Here is a 13357-nt window from a genome sequence, read left to right as displayed (position 1 = left end):
ATTTAGCCTCCAATTCATCTCCAACAGAGAGATTAAGATATTAGATTGAACCATTTAAGTTATTAGATTAAACCACTGCCATTCCTTAAGGTAAAATTAGGTCAAATAGTAGCCATTCCATACATTTAAATTTGATACCACTTTTGGTACAGTTCTTCTTTGTACAAAATTCTATAATGCTCACATAGACCTTAAGGCTTAAAATAAATACTCTGAAATGTAGAACACGTGTCCTCTTCCTGAGCAGATGATATGCCTTCCTGCATCTTACCCAGTTAAGATTATGCCCACCACCCTCTCCAGGGGCTACAAATTCTATCTCTGACATGTTTGTTTATTTTTTTCTATTATACCATACAAATTTCAAGCTTCCTTCAAGTCCTTGCACACAACCCATATTAAGCAAGAATATTGCCTGAAAAAATGTATATTTCCATGAAATTCCCCTTCCTAGAATATTCCCTCAAATGAGTAATTGACTCAACAACATTACTCATGATTGGCTCATATTTGAGTCAATAACATTAGAGTATTATTGGCTCAATGATACCACATTCACAGATATATACTAATTCTGTAAGACATCAGTATTTCCATTGTGGATGCCTTTGTTATACTTGAATAAACCTGAAGGAATTATCTTATATATTTTTTAATTGACCCAACACTTGGACTAGGTCTGAGACACCAAATCAGATGTCACTGCTAAATTGACCCTTCTCCAAGAGTTATTTATGTGTAGCAACCCACAAAATGCCAATCTAGACATTGCAAGCAGCCTTTAAATAGCAACTTTCCTTCTAACTCCCTAGGCCTGCAATTTGTGAATACATATTGCTCCAGTAAGTACTGGCTATGGGTCATAAAAGAAAGAAAAATAACACAGCCATAATCAGTCAGACTCTCCCTCCTAAACCTGTCTCCAGTGCTGATTGTTCCAAATCATTACTTACCCAATCAGTCTGTTAGCAAAGTGGCTGGCTAAAGACACCCACCAGGCACACAGGAAATTACTACTGTTGGACAGAATGAAGCATCATCCTAACAATAATAGCACAAAGTCATTGCTCACTATACACCAGGTGGTATTTAAGCTCTTCAGAACCTTATCTCATTTAATCTTCACAAACTTCTATGAGGTCTGTATACTTATACAATTGAGGAAGTGGAGACAGAGAGACTTAGCTACTTGTCCAACCTGAATCACTGAAAAATGGTAGGACCTAAATCATGTACTAGAGGTGCTTCCTTCTATACTGTGCTCTCTTAGAGAGACTGAAGGTGTTTATGTGTCACTGAGTCCCAATTTAAGATAAATGGCTTGCCCATGTTCCTATAGCTACTAACTTGCTATGCTAGTGGTTTCCCTTCTAGTTAACTGTAACCCAGTGCTTCCAACTAAATTGCACCATGGTTCACCAACAGAATGAGAAGTATAAAGTTTGGGAGGGAGAAGAGTTCTATTTTGACCTTGTGGATAAAGAGAAATTCATTATTTTAAAAACTCTTCTCCTGAGCTGCTGCGTTCTTTAGATTATAGGAAAAATCTTGCCCTAATAGAAGAAAAATAAGGAAAAAATGGACATTAAGAGGCTGTATTCTGTACCTAGCCCTGCTTTTCTTTTGGAGCCATTTCAGGTTATATATATATACACTATTCATATGCACTATTTTTCCCATTGGTGTGAGTTTGCAATGCCCTTTCAGGGAATGGAGAAAACTATCCACAATTGGAATTTCTGCAAGAGTAACAAGAATTTAGCCTAAGTGATTTTAATGCTGTTCATGTTTCCAGAGAACTGAAAAAAGTATATGTCAGTTTAAAGTAGACAGTAATGAACAGACACCAAACTGGAGTAGTCCTGTTTATATATCTAATCAGAAATGTGTGTGTGTCCAAAATCTTTAAAACCATTATAAAAATGATCATAAGGCTGACCTTTGCTGCTATGTTTTAATCTTGATTGCTAGCAGGCTACTTTAACTTAGATTCATTAAAAAAAAAAAAAAAAAAAAAAAGCTGTTCCTGTATCTTTAAATTGGATTGTTGTCTTTCCTAAGAGAAGTGATGAGTCTTCCATGCCATCTGCCTCTATCTATACTCTACTGTGCTTTGCTCAATATTTCCTGGCACTGGGCAATCCAAAGTCATGTTATTGGTTTGCTCCATTATCTGGCTTGTTCTCTGTCCTTTCTTCTTCATTAATGCTTTCTTCTTCTCTCCCCTCCCTGAGATCAACCCCTAGCAAAAGGAAACCACAAAAACACGGCATGAAATAACTAGATGCTTTAGGATATTGTTGTTTTCTGAGTTTTATATGTTCTGTGCCTTACTCTTACAATGAATGCTGTGGAAAACTAGTTGATGTAGTTTTCTTGATATATAAAGTAGAGGTCACAGTGCTCCCCTTTGTCTTAAGAGATCACTGTGATATGCCACACCTTGGAAAATCAGTCAGTTTCATGAAGAGCTGCATCACTTACACTTGGTGCCAGAATTGAGACAGTGAGCAGTGAGCTGAAGCAGGAGCACACGGTAATGAAGCCATGCCTGCCTGTGATGACCAATGTTCTAATGAGATTTCTTACAATGCACACACATTCTACATTTTGTTTTATTTCATTTTAATTGAAAGCTTAGGAAACGCTTCATGGTTCATAAACGTTCTGTTATTTTCAGATCAATCTACTACCCTGGAAAACTTAATAAACAAATAGATAATGGTCATGCTGAGTTGTTCAGCATTTCTTATTCACATCTCACCAGTTTCAAGCCCTACCCACAGATCCTTTCTCTGAGTATTGTGGTATTTTGGGGGGAGGTTGGGAGGTTGTTCTTGTTCTTGCTTTGCTTTTGCTTTTGTTTTTGTTTTTGTTTGGGGGAGGATGCTAATTTTCAAAGAAATGTGCTCTACTGCAGAAACGGTGATGAAGATCAGAGCAACCCCCTTATGAACTATTTTGCATTTTATTGGTTTTTGAGTTATGTGCAGTGCTCCATGGTTACTGCATTTTTTTCCTAAATAAATAAATAAATAAAACGGGACAGGATTGTTTCCACCATTCAGACTTTCTTTTTAAAAGAAAGCAAACAAATATTCTTGGAACTATGTGCCTCTAGGCATGTGTATGATGTGTCATTCTGGCTTGTTGTTTTCAGTTCCTAATGGACCCATGTAGGAGGTATATGGGCTCTGATGAATAAAAGACAAACTGCTACATCTCAGAATCCTGCCATGCTGTTCTTTTTGCTTTGCTGCCTCTACATATCCTACTAAACATAATACTGAACATAAATAAGTTAATGCACAAAATGAATCACCAGTGATAAGTGACTACAGAGTGGAAGATCTCCAATAAATTCTGTTCTTTTTCTAATTTAGAAAGAATTAGTGGGAAAAACCCAGTCGTTTCCTCAAAGTTCAAAGAAGGAAAAACTCTTGGGCAAGAAAGAGAGGAAAATAATTATTCCTTGGGTATAGGAACTGCATTTAGTATTTATTACATATTATGAATACAGAACCATGCCTCACAGATAGTAAGCACTTAAAGGTATAATATGATGGAGGTGTATATCCCATTTGTCTAGGCTAGAGATAGCAATAGAACCTACTTGTTAAGTAATTGTTAATTTTTTTAATGAATAAATGAAATAATATATCCTCTATATCCCAGAGAGAAGGTATAGAGTTTTCAGTGTTTTTTTTTTTTACATTTTTTTATTGTTTTATTATTCATATGTGCATACAAGGCTTGGGTCATTTCTCCCCCCTGCCCCCACCCCCTCCCTTACCACCCACTCCGCCCCCTCCCTCTCCCCCCACCCCCTCAATACCCAGCAGAAACTATTTTGCCCTTATCTCTAATTTTGTTGAAGAGAGAGTATAAGCAATAATAGGAAGGAACAAGTGTTTTTGCTGGTTGAGATAAGGATAGCTATACAGGGAGTTGACTCACATTAATTTCCTGTGCGTGTGTGTTACCTTCTTAGAATTTTCAGTGTTGTCCTCACTTCTCTGTATTGTCACTCCATATAACCCCATGCTTTGGAGCCTCACTAATATAATACTGTCCCATTAGAGTCTATACCCAAGTGAATAAAGGATGTTAAGAACTCAGGATGAGGAGATTCTTGTCTCTGTGTCCCACCACAAATATAAGGGACCTGAGTCTTGTTTATGATAAACTGGAACCAAGTCTACACTCTTCAGAGATCTTTGTCTTAACTCCACGCTGCTTTACATGGCTAGAATTTGACATTATCCACATGGCATGTACAAGGAAAATTTCAAAGGAAGAAAGCTGAAATAAGTGGAAAGAGGAAAAAACAATATTAAATGCTTATCATTTCTTGTGTTTGTTGGGAGCTGAAATCACCTCTGTGCCCCTGCTTTTTGTCTGGTGATTATTTGTCTAAGCAATATGATTTGAGAACTGAGATCATAGATTATTTAGTAAAATAAAGATAATATAGTATGTTATATAAATTGATAAGTGGGAAAACTCAGGTCAGAGAATTCAAAATATAAAGGAAAAAGTGGATGAAAATTAGACATACAAAATTAGAAGTAGTTAGAGTACAAAACAACAGCCACAAAGCAGGGGGTCTTAGTCTCTCTTAGTAGTTATCAGTGAATGACAGGTGCTCTAACTCCCCATTTTACTATGAATAATAAGCTACCATGATGACTCAACTGGGGGGATCTTATAAAGCAATGTAAGTCCATGACAATGTGTATCATCAGCTCATCCAGTGCTACTACTGCCTTAGTAACTGCCCCTCTTTAGGCTAACATAGAAAATGTTAAAGAAATGAGCATATTTTCTTGTTTTCTAGGGTGAATAGGGCTGTTACGAAGAAGGACTAGGTTAAAGAGGTATCGGTTGGACTAGGAAACAGACTCATAAATAATCCACAGTTTCATTTCCATCCGTTACCATGTTTCTGTATGAGAAGTTATGGGACTTAGAATTACTAAAATGGCCTCTACTCTACCATGCTATCTCTTCCTGCTTCTTTTTCTGTAAGAATAAATAAGTAGAGAAAAGATGAACAAGGAAAATGGGTAAGAATGTACTTTTATTTTTATGTGTGCTTTATAAGCGACTTTGCTTTTTCCTCAATAATAAAATTCCATTACTCCATATGAGATGTTTTTGGAAACAGGATGCTAAATACCTTTATTTTTACCCAATGTCCAGACAACCTGTAAAGAAATTCTTATTACAGCTGTGAGTGACTGTATTGACCATTTTGAGACACACAGCTCAAGCAACTATGATGAAGGGAAAGAAGTAGGAAAGGAAAGGCAGAAATGAAGGAATGTGCATGCTGGGTAACCTACATGTGTACATAACGTTAAATTAATGCTTGAACTGAGCAAGTGTATGTGTTGATGTTTAAGGTATGCAAAAGAGGGAAGGAAGGCTAAAAATTGCCTAAGCCTTGAGCAGGCTTGTTTGTTAGAGGTTGGCTAAGTGTAGTGCTCTATCACCCTGCAAAACCACAGTAAAGGAATGGAGAGGAAATGAATGAATGTTGAATGAGGCTCTGCCTTTACTTATATTTCTGCCCTAATTAAGCACAAAAGTGCTCTCAACCATGTATCAGCAGTCATGGTATGGGTCTCACCAGGGAAAGATGTTTCACCATTTCTCACAAAAGCCAAGGAAAGAAGTTGACTGTGAGGAACTTACAGCAAATCTCCTCATTAATGAAAATCTGTTTTTAAGGCGATTTGCTTTGGTTCACAGCTTATTTTCAAGATCAGGCTTAATATTAATTGTAAATTTATGGAAATTAGAAATACTTAAGAGGCAGCAGGTTCTCCGTGCATAGCTGTGTATGTCCTCTGGGGATACATGACTTGGAAGGATGTGGCTTGTGCAGCAGGTTACATAACTGGTATGATTATGGGCTGTGTGTGCATTCTTGATGTCCAGAACAGCTGCATGCTTGTAAAGGTTTGCATCTTGAAGTTGAGATGATGTCCCTTGGGCATTTTGAAGATTTGCATAGAAAGTTCAATATGGCTCCCATCTTCATGTACTCTGCAGTCACAATAACAGCTGTATTAATACTTATTATGCACTTAATAAGTGCAAGACACAATTTTGCTCATTTAATCCTCATAATAGCTGTTTGTGATAGATTTTATCATTATTCATATTTTAGAGAAAAGGAGTATGATCTGTGGAAAGGCTAAGAAACTTTCTAAGGTTATATAGCTAGTAAATGGTACAGGCTCATTTTACACCCAGACAAGGTAGTTCCAAGAGTTTATGTGATCAATCATAGTGCTAGCCCAACTGTGCACATACACTAGAACTGGATTTGTATGAAAGAAAGATGAGGAGTGAAGTGTCTGTGTGTGTGTAAATTACATCCGTATTAAAGAATACTAAGCCAATATAGCATGCAATGAGATGTTCATATACCATATTTCATCAATTCTAAGATACATATTTTATTTACAAGTTAATATTTTTTAAATGGAATTGCATCTTAGAGTTGATGATAAAAAAGCATAATGTTGCCGGGTGCTTGTGGCTCATGCCTGTAATCCTAGTTACTCAGGAGGCAGAGATCAGGAGGAACACAGTTCAAAGACAGCCTCGGCAAATAGTTCGCAAGACTCTATCTAGAAAAAACCCATGACAAAAAAGGGCTGGTGGAGTAGCCCTGAGTAGGCCCTGAGTTCAAGCCTCAGTAACACACACACACACACACACACACACACAAAGAAAGCATAAACCATAATATTGTAATTTAATTGGCTCTATGTTTGCCTTTTTCGTGATTCAGAAAATAATGTTCTATCTTACAATTAATGGCATCTCATTGTCAGTAAAATATGGAAGGTGGTTTCTAATACCTTTTTGTATTAAATTAAATTTGCATTAAATTAGGGGATGATGTATGAATGCAGATAAAAGAGTGTTGGTGGGTGTGTATATATATATATGTATCCTAGCTGAAGTCTGACCTATCTCAAGAAAGGTAGGATATTTATTTTCTTAAGAACAGGGTCCACTGCCCCAAACTCTTAAGTTGATACAAGAAAGAGTAGGAAATACTCTGGAGTTAGTAGGTATAGGTAAAAACTTTCTCAATGAAACCCCAGCAGCACAGCAACTAAGAAATAGCATAGATAAATGGGACCTCATAAAACTAAAAAGCTTCTGTTCATCAAAAGAAATGGTCTCTAAACTGAAGAGAACACCCACAGAGTGGGAGAAAATATTTGCCAATTATACATCAGACAAAGGACTGATAACCAGAATATACAGGGAACTTAAAAAACTAAATTCTCCCAAAACTAATGAACCAATAAAGAAATGGGCATGTGAACTAAACAGAACTTTCTCAAAAGAAGAAATTCAAATGGCCAGAAAACACATGAAAAAATGCTCACCATCTCTAGCAATAAAGGAAATGCAAATTAAAACCACACTAAGATTCCACCTCACCCCTGTTAGAATAGCCATCATCAGCAACACCACCAACAACAGGTGTTGGCGAGGATGCGGGGAAAAAGGAACCCTTTTACACTGTTGGTGGGAATGTAGACTAGTACAACCACTCTGGAAAAAAATTTGGAGGCTACTTAAAAAGATGGACATCGATCTACCATTTGATCCAGCAATACCACTCTTGGGGATATACCCAAAAGACTGTTACTCCAGAGGCACCTGCACATCCATGTTTATTGCGGCACTATTCACAATAGCCAAGTTATGGAAACAGCCAAGATGTCCCAGCACTGACGAATGGATTAAGAAAATGTGGTATCTATACACAATGGAATTTTATGCAGCCATGAAGAAGAACGAAATGTTATCATTCGCTGGTAAATGGATGGAATTGGAGAACATCATTCTGAGTGAGGTTAGCCTGGCTCAAAAGACCAAAAATCGTATGTTCTCCCTCATATGTGGACATTAGATCAAGGGCAAACACAACAAGGGGATTGGACTATGAGCACATGATAAAAGCGAGAGCACACAAGGGAGGGGTGAGGATAGGTAAGACACCTAAAAAACTAGCTAGCATTTGTTGCCCTTAACGCAGAGAAACTAAAGCAGATACCTTAAAGCAACTGAGGCCAATAGGAAAAGGGGACCAGGAACTAGAGAAAAGGTTAGATCAAAAAGAATTAACCTAGAAGGTAACACCCACACACAGGAAATCAATGTGAGTCAATGCCCTGTATAGCTATCCTTATCTCAACCAGCGAAACCCCTTGTTCCTTCCTATTATTGCTTATACTCTCTCTACAACAAAATTAGAGATAAGGGCAAAATAGTTTCTGCTGGGTACTGAGGGGGGGAGCGGGAGGGGGCGGAGTGGGTGGTAAGGGAGGGGGTGGGGGCAGGGGGGAGAAATGAACCAAGCCTTGTATGCACATATGAATAATAAAAGAAAAATGAAAAAAAAAAAAAAAAAAAAAAAAAAGAACAGGGTCCACTGATAAGATAATGAAGCTACAGTAATATCATTAAGAAAACTGCAGTACAAAATAAGGGATAAAGGTGACTATTAGCCTAAAATGTATGAAAAAACAAAGGATTACGTGTCGATAGAAGAGTGGTAAAGAGGTAAGTATTTCATGGAGCAGTATAATAAAAACGCTTAGGAGTTGGGGACAAGCTCACCCTGGGTAAAATCCTGGCTGTCCTATTAAACACAAGTACACAAGCTATTGTCCTGTCAATGGGCTCTGTCCTGGAGAAAACAAGCATACTGTGTTCTCTGAGCCAGGGAAAGTGGATTAAATTTCAGCCAGAAAATAGACCTGTATGTGTTTACCAGCATTCTTCTCATTCATGTGCACAAATTTACTAACCTGCAGGAGCCCAGTTGCTTAATCAGAAATAGGGAAAAGAAGTTCAACTTTGAAAGGTTTTTTTAAGAGAAAATATGAGAATGTAAACAAAGCTCCTGACCAATATAAGTACTCATTAAAATATAGTAGTTATTTTTTTAGCTAAAATAAGGTTGAATTTGAAGCACCATATTCTGCACTCTGTGCCTTCTTTGTTCAGTTATCATTTAATAATATCTGATGTGTTATCATACTGAGTTTCTGGCAGGAATAATTATATGCCATCCTGTAGAAAATTTCCGGGAGCAATAACAACTTTTGACAAGTGGATACTGGTTCCCTTTCTGGGCATTTGATTCCAAACATTCGTATATATTGTTTTATAGGAATCAGAATTTGTGAAACCTCCCATAGTCATTAAAACTTTCAGATTATCTATCTATCTATCTATCTATCTATCTATCTACCTATCTATCTATCTATCTATCATCATCATCATCACCTATCTGTTCAATAAATTCTTGGCAAAACAGATCAACAAGAAAGCAAAGTTTGCAGTGATTCAATGACATATTTGGTGACTGGCTCTTCTGTCTGTATTCTGTCTTATATGTTGCCTGAATTGGGTATGAAGATGAGATAGGGAAGAGAACCAAGGCATGACTCATGATGCTTGTTTCTAGATTTTGATTTCTGCTCCATTCCTCCAGAAAGGAAAAAAGGCACATGACATTTAGAAAAGAAAATGAACTTAAAAAGGATAACACACTCTTTTCCTGTTCTTAAAGAATGTTATTCATTCTTACCAATCCTTAAACAGAAAGAAGATTTTAGAGATACAATGTCCAGGTCTCATCTCCATAGTTTTCTTGGCAGAAGTTTGGATTTGGGAATATGTAATCCTTGCTGACCACTGTCAAGGATACAGCTGAAAACCAAGTAACTAACACTTTACCCACCATGGAGATGGCATGCAAAAATGCATATTTAATAACTGAATAATTTTTCGATTTGGTTCAGATGTCATGCCCTGTTATACATGAAGTTTATTCTAAATATGGTTTTCTATATTAGACCTAAATCTAATCTGTACATATGTTCTATAACAACTTTAAAATTCTATATCACTTTCAAAATAATTTTGTTATTTCCAGGGAAACTGGATAGTACTAGAAAAAAAGGTTGTGATTTGAAGCTATCCACATGGGTTCAAATCCCAGCTATACACCATTTTTATGTTGCATTACTTTGGACAGGTAATTAAGTTGACTAAACTTTAGAATCTAGGTCTATAAACTGAAAATTATAAAACCTATTTTCTAGGATTGTTTTGAAGATTAAATAGATTTATAATATGGTATATAAGAGGAGATCAACAAATATTACTTCTTATTCTCTTCTCTATAGATTACTCAGAAAATCATAGGTTATCAGCCTTCTGGTCAGTTATAATCTGGTTACAGCTACTTAGTAAAGAATAACTCTATAAAAGAAAATTTAAAATGTTATGCTGCTATTTGATTAACCATTCTATACCCTGCAGTTGGTCCCTAGATCCTGTACTTCAGGTACAATTTATTAAATATATCTGATGCTGTTCAATCTTCCAGCACTTTGACAAAGATTATCCCTGTTTTTCTGAGGGCAAAAGGTCAGGCGCCCAAACAATCAGTACAGAGGTCAACTGAGATCCCCAATCAAATGGTTAAGTAGAATTCAGTCTTTTAAAAAACTGATCTTGTTACTTAAAATCTCTTACTAGAAATTACAGAAGATAGTAAAAGTATAATTTGGGGGCTGCAGAAGTAGCTCAGGGGTAGAACACTTGCTTAGCATGTGTAAGGCTATTGAGTTCAATACCCAGAACCACAAAAATATAAATTTTGCTAAAAAAACAAAAAGTGTCATGAAATCTTTTCAATGTTAATGAAATTTGCATTATAAAATTAGAGATTAAAGAACTGCTTTGTAACCAAGACAAACATTTCTAACTGAGGGGAATATCAGAGGATAAAAATATCTATCATCTTCAGATGACATAGATTTGAGCAAGGAAAATCCTGAATAGGAAGAAAAGAATCCAGAAACTGTCTGATCTGCTTCTCTATTTGGGGATCTTGAAGAAAATGTACTTTAGAATTCAAAAGGGAAAAAAATATTATCAGAGAGTCATTGATATTCATAAAGTTGTCTATAGTTTTTAAGAAGTTACTTGGTACCCCAACTTTACAAAAAATGAGCCTAGCTGAAGTCAAAAAATTTTCTAGTGTTGATCTCAAAGCAGACCTTCTAGTTCTAGGAACACAGCTATCTGCTCTGTAACCTAGACCCTAGGATGTCTTCCATGATCAGATAACATTTTGAGAAAAAAAGAAAAATGAGCCGATACTCATGCATTCAGCAGGTCTTCAGACAAATACTTAATCCACACTTGTTCCGTAGGCCATTAAGGTTGAGCAGCTTATTTTAATTCTCTTCTAGAGAGTCTCCTTATGAAAGCCAGATGAATATTGATCATTTCTTGGCAAAGTCATTTACTCAAAAAGATCCAGAATAGCCAGGCATCCGTGGCTCATGCCTGGCTATACTTGTTACATTAAGATTAAGGGGATTATAGTTTGAGGTCAGTCCAGGCAAGTAGCTCATGAGACCCCATCTGGACGAATGGCTGGGTGCAGAGGCTTACACCTGGTGTTCCAAGTTACTTGGGAGGCTGAGATCAGGGAGACTGTGGTTCCAGGCCAGCCCAGGCAAAAAAAAGTTCCTGAGACTCAATCTGAACAGAAAAAAGCTGGGTGTTGTGGCATATGCCTGGTGGGAAACAATGCCTGGATCACAGTTCAGGCTGGCCTGAGTGAAAAGTAAGATCTTTTCTCCAAAATAATCAGAGCAAAAAGGGCTGCACATGCAGCTTCAGCGTCTGCCTAGCAAGTGTGAAGACCTGAGTTCAAACCCCAGCACCACAATAAATAAATAAATAAAAGATCCAGAGTAAATTGGAAACACTAAATTCTGCTTGAAAGTGACTGATAACAAGCAAAATTAAAATTGAAAAATACTAGTCTTATTGCCTTTTGTTTCCTTTAAATCTTGATTGCACTAAATATTTGCATTTGCTTATATCTTATAGTGAGTGGTCCAATCATCCATATACATGGCGTAAAATACATTGCATAAACTATATGGCATCCAAACTGAATTTAAACTTTGAAGATTTCCCTAAGCAGTCCATAGGGTGTGTGCAAGTATAAGTCACCAAATGTTTGGGGAAGGAAAACAGTTGCCTGACAGTTAAAATTAATTGAATTCTGATCTATTCCAAAGCCTCAAGGTTCTCCTGGGGACCTCACAGGTTGCTGAGGGGACATTGGGAGAGTGTCATGGCTGGAACTGTTATGCACAAATGTAGACTTGTGCTCAACATGTGTTCCCAATCATCCTGTCCTAAATGTAATATCTTACATTACAAAAGGGTTACTACTCATTAAGGATTTAAAAACTGTGGTTTTGGGAGTATCCTAAGAAATCAAATTCAATGCAACTGTCAGAAATGTCACTGTCCTAAACTAATGAGCATTTCCCTGACTTGTGTATATAAATAATCATTCTGCATGCTCCAGTCCCAAGGCAAGTTTTATTTTAGGAACCCTTTGGATCTTTTCTCTTCCTATTTTATTCTGACACGGAATTTTTCACAAATATTCCCTCAATTGTCACATGGGTCCTACAAGATGTTATTTTTTTTTCTGTGGGCTACTATAAGACTATTCTCAAGTCTTAAAGTATTTAAGTTATTAAATATCTCCTAAATCCATGCTATCAGCTTTCTCTTGCCTTTCAGTGTAGTGGGCCCGTCTTTCTAAGTGACTTTTAGGAAGACAGTTTATTCCAGTTTCTGCCCACCTATACCTTCCCTCTGTTAGCAATGTAGATATTGCCTAGTATGCTAACATTTTTGCCAGAACAGCTCCATGAAAATCACAATTCCACCTATATGTATTGTTTTCTGTACTTTTTTTCATCATCCCTTTGAAATTTCCTCATTTCTGCATTTTCTTCCCAATTCTATTGCCCAATGATGCTTCATGATCTTTGGCCTTCTTCTCTAGAAAAATACTTCTGTCTAACCCAACCCCATTAGGTTAACCCATCCAACAATTTCTGCTTTCTCTGGATAATGCCCAACACATCCCTTACCCACTCTCCCATCTGGGGTTGTAGCTGTTACCTGCTCGTTTAATTATTTAGCAGTTATTAACTGTTTGCCTAAAGTGAGTCAAAAAAGAAAATGGGAACAGCAAACAAAAAGGACATGGTTTCATTCCCCAAGCATATATGAGTAGAATGGTAAAGGTTTTCAAGTAAATCAACCAATGTAATATAAAAGGTTATTATAGGGTAAAAACAACGTATTATAAAGCGATATATGGGAGGCTCTTACACTCGACTCTGAGTGTTGGGAAAGGCTTCCCTAGGGGGATAAAATGGAATAGTCAAGAGAAGGACAGAATTTCAGTGGGAGAAGAGAAAGA

This window comes from Castor canadensis, chromosome 5 (genome assembly GCF_047511655.1).
Source record: "Castor canadensis chromosome 5, mCasCan1.hap1v2, whole genome shotgun sequence".
NCBI lineage: Eukaryota > Metazoa > Chordata > Mammalia > Rodentia > Castoridae > Castor > Castor canadensis.
Note: the sequence above shows the minus strand (reverse complement) of the source record.